Consider the following 8,125-nt stretch of genomic DNA (forward strand, 5'->3'; position numbering starts at 1 on the left):
TCAAGGTGCAAAGCCATGCTTGTTCTAAAGACACCAAGAAAGGATGTGTTCTAAACCCCTTTCTTACTTTCTGGTATTTGCTTGGCTTATGACAGCACAGCTCTAATCTTCACACAGCATTCTCTCTGTGTGTATCTGTCTGTCCGTCTTTCTGCATCAAAATGTTTCCCTTTTTATAAGGATACCATTCATAATGGATTAGCACCCCTCCACTAATGAACTAATTTTAATTATGTAAACAGTGAATCTTGGAACACTACATCAAAAGCTAATGATGTATTGTATGATGACTAACATAACACAATAAAAATTTTAAAAATAAATAAATAACCAAACTGTATTTAAAAAAAAGAAAGAAAGAAAACCTTTTAACAACTTACCTCTAAATACAGTTACATTATGAGGTAGTGAGAGTTAGAAGGCTATTTTTTTTTTTTTGGTCTGGGAAGATATGATTCAACCCATAACAGGCTTATAGGGTGATGTAACTGGATCCTTTTATTAGCAATTCAGGGAGAGGAAGCAAAAGGAACTGGCATTAATTGAACAGTCATGTGCTAAATTGCATCGATCCCTTAAGTGTATCTTGTTTAAGCCTTTATATAACCCTTGGAATGGATAGTAGTACCTCCCCCATTTTGCAGACAAATAACTTGAGGCTCAGAATAATTAAGCAATTTGTTTAACATCACTGTGAACATTAATTTTATGTGTTAACTTGACTAGATTATGGGATGCCCAAATGTTTGGCCAAACATTATTTTTGGGCATGCTTATGAGAGTGTTTCCAGATGAGATTAGCTTTTGAATCTATAGACTGTGTAAAACAGATTTTCCTTCTCAATCTTGGTGAACCCCACTGAAATCATTGAGAGGCTTATCAGAGTGAAAATATAGAAAAAAGAATTCCTCCTCTGCCTCATTGGTGGAGCTGAGATTGGCCTTTTCCTGCACTAATACTGGGGAGTTTGTGGCATCATCTCCCTGGTTCTTGGGCCTTTGGACTTGAACTGAACTTAACACCATTATTTCTCTGATTCTCAGGCCTTTGCCACCAGCTTTTTAAGGCCTCCACCATGCAAGTGGCAGATTGTGGGACTTCTCGGCCTCCATAATCATGTCAGCCAATTTCTTTTACCAAATCTTTCTTTCTTGATATAGATATTGATACATACAGATATCAATATAGATATATCTTGATGGTCTGTTTCCTTGGAGAACCCTGATTAAAAGTCACCAATTGAGAATGGGACCCCCCCCCAAAAAAAATTCAAATGTAAATTCTTTTCCAAAGTTCCTGTTATAAAATGCTACTTATATTCCATACAGGTGAGTAGGCTCAAGCTGTGAAGATGCATTAATTTTCACACATTCTTAAAACATCAAAATGGTTGCATATGCCATATTAACAGTGATAGGAAAATAGTAGGAATCCACAGAATGGTGTGAGAAACTCAAATTCTACATCTATGGTAAGCAGATAAATGATACAGAGCAAATCACTCAATTTCAATTGCCATAAGACATATAAAGTGAGTTCAGACTTGATAATTAATGTACTTTCTGAATTAAGATTCTTTTAAAATAGGTATTTTTTAAGTTGCTTAGATTATTCTAAATATATTTTCTTTCTTTCATTTCTTTTCAAGCATTCCCTGGCACATAGTGAAATACATTCATTATATTTATATGTAGACATCCACTGGTGAAAATTTGAAGCAAATAATAGTCCTTAGTATTTTTCCTTGGGATATGCTATACCTGTTCTTTCTAACCTTTCTCTGTCTCTCCCTCTTTCTCTCTCTCTCTCTCTCTTCTTCTCTCTCTCTCTCTCTCTTTGAGTTCAACAAAGTATAGAGACTTCCAGGGAAGATAGCAGAATAGGAGGACCTTAAATTCACTTACCCCACAGATACACCTAGTAAACCCTGACATCAATGAAAATAACCCAAAAAATGACCCAAAGACTAGCAGAACAGATTCTCCAGCTAAGTGTAGAGAAGAGGCTATATTGAAAAGGATAGGAAGATAGGAAGTGGCCTCATAAGGCCACTGCTTTCAAAAGCAGGAGATGTAACTGATTTTCTTAACATATAGAAATAGACACAGAGTTAAACATAATGAGACAAGAATATGTCCCAAATGGAGAACAGGACAAAATCAAAGCAAGAGACCTAAATGAAGTGGAGGTAAGTAATATGCTTCATAAAGAACTCAAAGTAATGGTCATCAGACACTCACTGGACTTGAGAAAAATGTGGAGGGACTTAGTGAGACCCTTAACAAACAAATAGAAAACATGAAAAAGAACTAACAGAAATGAAGAACACAATAACTGAAATTTAAAATACACTAAATGGAATAAATAACAGACTAGAGGAAGATGAAGAGTGAATCAGCAACCTGGAGGACAGAGTAATGGAAAGCAGGGTTTTAGTAGAATTTACTTATGAAGTCATATAATTCTGGAATTTGGTGGGAGCTTTTTGAGAACTGGTTCAATTGTATTGCTGGTAATCAGTTTGTTCAAATTTTTTATTTCTGATTCAGTTTGGAGCTTATATGTTTTTAGGAATTTATCCATTTCATCTAGGTTGTCTAATTTGTTGACATGTAATATTTCATAATATTCTCTTATAATCTATATTTCTGTGGTGTCCATTGTTATGCTTCCTCTTTCATGTCTGATTTTGAGTTCTCTCTCTCCCTCTCTTTTTCTTCTTTGATGAGTCTAGGTAAAGATTTATCAATTTGTTGATCTTTTCAAAGTGCCAGTTCTTGGTTTCATTGATCTATTTCTTTTTTTTAACTTTTAAAATTTTTAGTTGTTAGTTTCTGTTATTTATTTCTGCTCTAAACCTGTTATTTCCTTCTTTTCTGTTTTTTATTCTTCTTTTTCTAGCTTCTTTAAGTGCAAGTCTAGCTTGTTTTTTTTGAGATTTTTCTTGCTTCTTGAGGTAGGTCTGTATTGCTATAATTCTCCCTCTTAGAACAGCTTTTGCTGCATCCCAGAGATTTTGAAACATTGTGTTTTTATTTTCATTTGTGTGTGTGTGTGTATTTTTGGATTTCCTTTCTCATTTCTTGGTTGACCTATCCGTTGATTAGGAGCATGTAACTTAACCTCCATGTATTTGTGTTCTTTCCAGATTTTTTCCTTGAAGTTGATTATTCATTTCATACCATTGTGGATGGAAAATATGCTTGTTATGATTCTTATTGAGACTTCTTGTGTCCTAATATGTGATCTATTCTGAAGAATGTTACCATGTGCACTTGAAAAGAATGTGAATTTTACTATTTTAGGATGGAGTATTCTGAATACATCTTTTAATTCCATCTGGTCCAATATGTCATTCAAAGCCACCGTTTCCTTGTTGATTTTCTGTTTGGATGATCTATCCATTGATATAAATAGAGAGTTATAGTCCCCTACTATTATTGCATTGTTATCAGTTTATACTTGTTGTTAGGTGCTTTATTTATTTCGGTGCTCCCGTGTTGGATGCATAAAATTGTTATTATCTTTTTGTTGGATTGTTCCTTTTATGATTATGGTGTGTCCTTCTTTGTCTCTTGTTACAGTTTTCATCTTAAAGTCTATTTTGTCTGACAAAGTATTGCTACCTCAGCCTTCTCTTCACTTCTATTTGTATAATAAATTCACTTCCATCCCTTCACTTTGAATCTGTATGTGTTGGAAATACGTTTCTTGCAGGCAACATGTAGATAATGCTTGCTCTCGGGCTCCCAGCTCCATGGGGAGTCTGCTTCGCTCTCTGACCTTCTCCTCGCTCATGCTCTCTCTCACTGTCTCTCTCTCAAATAAATAAATAAAGTCTTTAAAGAAAAAAAAAAGATTTTATTTATTTATTTGGGAGAGAGCGTGAGCAAGAGAGAGAGAGAAATGCACAAATGTGAGGGAGGGGAAGAAGGAGAAGGAGAAGCAGATGCCCCACTAAGCAGGGGGGCCGACTTGGTGCTCAATCTCAGGACCCTAAGAGCATGACCAGAGCTGAAGGCAGATGTTTCATGAACTGAGCCACCCAGACACCCCTTTTAGTCTCTTAGATCAATGGAACAGGATGAGAGCCCAGACAGAAATCCATAGTTATATGGTCAATTAATCTTTGACAAAAGAGGCAAGAATATGCAATGAGAAAAATACAATCTTTTCAATAAATGATGTTGGGAACACTGGACAGCTACATGCAAAAGATTGAACTGGACAACTTTCTTACACTATACACAAAAATAAACTCAAAATGGATTAAGGACCTGAATGTGAGACTTGAAGCCATAAAAATCCTAGAAGAGAACATAGGAAGTAATTTCTCTGACATAGGCCATAGCAACATTTTTCTAGATACAGTTCCTGAAGCAAGGGAAATAAAACAAAAAATAAACTATTGGTACTACATAAAAATAAGAAGCTTCTGCTCAACAAAGGAAACAATCACCAAAACAAAAAGACAACCTAATAAATAGGAGAAGATATTTGCAAATGACAAATCTGATAAAGGTTTAGTATCCAGTCAAGCTCTCTACCACTTAGCTGTACCCCTACGGGAGGTTAGTATCCAAAATATATAAATGACTAGTACAAATGAACACAAAAACAAAAAAAAAAAACTAAGTTAGACTTGAGAGAAGATATTTGCAAATGACAGTACAGACAAAAGGTTGATATCCAGGATCCATAATGAACTCCTCAAAGTCAATCTACACTAAACAGACCAACACATATAAAAATGGGCAGAAGATATGAACAGACACTTCTCCAATCAAGAAATACAAATGGCTATCAGACACATGAAAAAATGCTCATCATCACTAGCCCTCGGGGAGATTCAAATTAAAACCACATTGAGATATCACCTTACACCAGTTAGAATGGCCAAAATTAACAAAACAGGAAATAACATGTGTTGGAGAAGATGTGGAGAAAGGGGAACCCTTTTACACTGTTGGTGGGAATGCAAGTTGGTGCAGCCTCTTTGGAGAACAGTGTGGAGACTCCTCAAGAAATTAAAAATAGAGCTTCCCTATGACCCTGCAATTGCACTCCTGGGTATTTACCCCAAAGACACAGATGTCGTGAAAAGAAGGGCCATCTGTACCCCAATGTTTATAGCAGCAATGGCCACAATCGCCAAACTATGGAAAGAACCAAGATGCCCTTCAACGGACGAATGGATAAGGAAGATGTGGTCCATATACACTATGGAGTATTATGCCTCCATCAGAAAGGATGAATACCCAACTTTTGTAGCAACATGGACGGGACTGGAAGAGATTATGCTGAGTGAAATAAGTCAAACAGAGAGAGTCAGTTATCATATGGTTTCACTTATTTGTGGAGCATAACAAATATTATGGAGGACAAGGGGTGTTAGAGAGGAGAAGGGAGTTGGGATAAATTGGAAGGGGAGGTGAATCATGAGAGACTGTGGACTCTGAAAAACAATCTGAGGGGTTTGAAGTGGCGGGGGGGTGGGAGGTTGGGGTACCAGATGGTGGGTATTATAGAGGGCACGGATTGCATGGAGCACTCTGGGTGTGGTGAAAAAATAATGAATACTGTTATTCTGAAAATAAATAAATTAATTTAAAAAATAAAATAAAAATAAAAATCTGGGAGAACCAAGGATTTAATGTATATTAAAGCAGTTGTTGCATAAAAAAAAAAAAACTAAGTTAGATAAAAAAAAAAAAAACCTAAACCAAAACAAATAATCCAGTCTAAAAATGGGCAGAAGACATGAACAGACATGAACATTTCTCCAAAGAAGGAATTTAGGTGGCCGATAGACACATGAAAAGATACTCAACATTCCTCATCATCAGGAAAAAGCAAATTAAAATCACAATGGGATATCACTTCATACCTGGTCAGAATGGCTAAAAACAAAAACACAAAAAACTAGTTTTGGTAAGGATGTAGAGAAAAAGGAACATTTGTGCACTGTTCATGGGAATGTAAAATGGTACAACCACATGGGAGTTGAGGGAAATTGGAAGGGGAGGTGAACCATGAGACACTATGGACTCTGAAAAACAATCTGAGGGTTTTGAAGGGATGAGGGGGTGGGAGGTTGGGGGCGCCAGGTGGTGGGTATTAAGGAGGGCAGAGATTGCATGGAGCACTGGGTGTGGTGCAAAAACAATGAATTCTGTTATGCTGAAAAGAAATTTTAAAAATTAAAAAAAAAAAAAAAGGAAAATAGCATGGATGTTCCTCAAAAAATTCAAAATAGAATTACTCTATGATCCAGTAATTCCACTACTGGGTATTTACCCAAAGAATATGAAAACACTAATTCAAAAAGATATATGCCTTTCTATGTTTATTGCAGCAGTATTTACAATAACCAAATTATGAAAGCAGCCCAAATGTCCACTGATTGATGAATGGATAAAGACGATGTGAAAAAAATCTCAGAAAAGAACACAGATAGTAATTTCTCTGACATCAGCTATAGCAACATTTTTCTAGATATAGCTCCTGAGGCAAGGAGAATAGAAGCAAAAATAAACTATTGAGACTACATCAAAATAATATATAATATATGTATATAACACTTTATACATATATATTATATATATAAATTTTTCTAGCCATGAAAAAGGATGAGCTCTTGCCATTTACAACAGCATAAATGGATCTAGAGGATATAATGCTATGTGAAATAAATCAGTCAGAGAAATACAAATACCATATGATTTCACTTATATGTGGAATTTAAATAACAAAATAAATGAGCATGGGGGGGGGAAGAGAGAGAGAGAGGCAAACCAAGAAATAGATTCTTAACTATGGAGAACAAACTGAGATAAAAAGGGGTGTAGTGAAGAGGGGGAGATGGGTTAAATAGGTGATGGGCATTAAGGGGTACACTTGTGATGAGCACCAGGTGATGTATGAAAGTGTTAAATCACTCTATTGCATACCTGAAACTAGTATTACATTGTATGTTAACTAACTGGGATCTAAAAAACGTTTACAAATGCATATAAATATATTTCTATATGAATGAATAGACCATTATACTAAGATTCAAATTACTACCGATTATTCATCACACATTTTGTATGTAAAGTACTATATATCCAACCAATGCTCTACTGTTGGAAAGTAAACGTTTCTAATATTATTAATATAAGTAACACTGTAAAGAACATTTTTAAAGATTTTTATTTATTTATTTGAGAGGGAGAGAGAGATTATATGAGTGGGGGAGAGGAAGAGGGAATCTCAAGCAGATTCTGTGCTAAGTGGGGCTCAATCTCAGGATCCTGAGATCATAACTTGAGCAGAAATCAAGAGTCAGATACTTAACTGACTGAGCTATCCTGGCACCCCATAGAGCTCAATCTACGTGCCTATTCCTTTTGAACATTGAAGAAGACTAATGTATGTGGCTTGGTAACTCACTGAATGTTGAGAGCAACATAAAAGGAGAAATTTTTAAACAGTATCTCATATATTGTAGTTATATTTTCTTCTCCTTAAACATTATAGTTCCCTTTTTCCCTGACTGATAAATATGAGGAGCTTGTAATGAGGTGGATATTTGAAGAAGAATATTTTCATAAACCGGACAGAACTGCTCTACTTTTAGCTAGGATTTACTAAGAAATGTGATCTTAAAAATCTCTTTTCAGTTACAATCTGGGTGACTGGAAAAACACTATTGCCACTAAGAGACTTTGGTTAAGAAAAGAACTAGTTTCGAGAGGACAATAATGAAGCTGGGTGAGTTTAAGGGTCAGGAAAATAACAGGATGGAGATAGTAGGCAGGCAGTTTGGAATGCAGGTCTTGATGCTAAGAGATAATCTAGAATTTGAGATTTCAGGTTTAAAGTTACAAGGTATGGAGATTATAGATGAAAGTAGAATGTTGAGTGAGTAAAGTTCAAGAGTATAAATGTCAGAGTCTATATTCAGGGACCTGAAGGAGGAGAAGCTAACAAATAAATCAGAGAGGGAGCAAAATGTCATGGAAGCCAAAAGACAAGGAAGTTTAAACATATAACCAGGGCAATTAATGCATGGAACCATAAAATGAGGGATTCTACAAATAGAACCTTATAAGTAAAAGAGATTTCATAAAGATGAAAGGA

The sequence above is a fragment of the Neovison vison genome, chromosome 4 (genome assembly GCF_020171115.1).
Source record: "Neovison vison isolate M4711 chromosome 4, ASM_NN_V1, whole genome shotgun sequence".
Classification (NCBI taxonomy): domain Eukaryota; kingdom Metazoa; phylum Chordata; class Mammalia; order Carnivora; family Mustelidae; genus Neogale; species Neogale vison.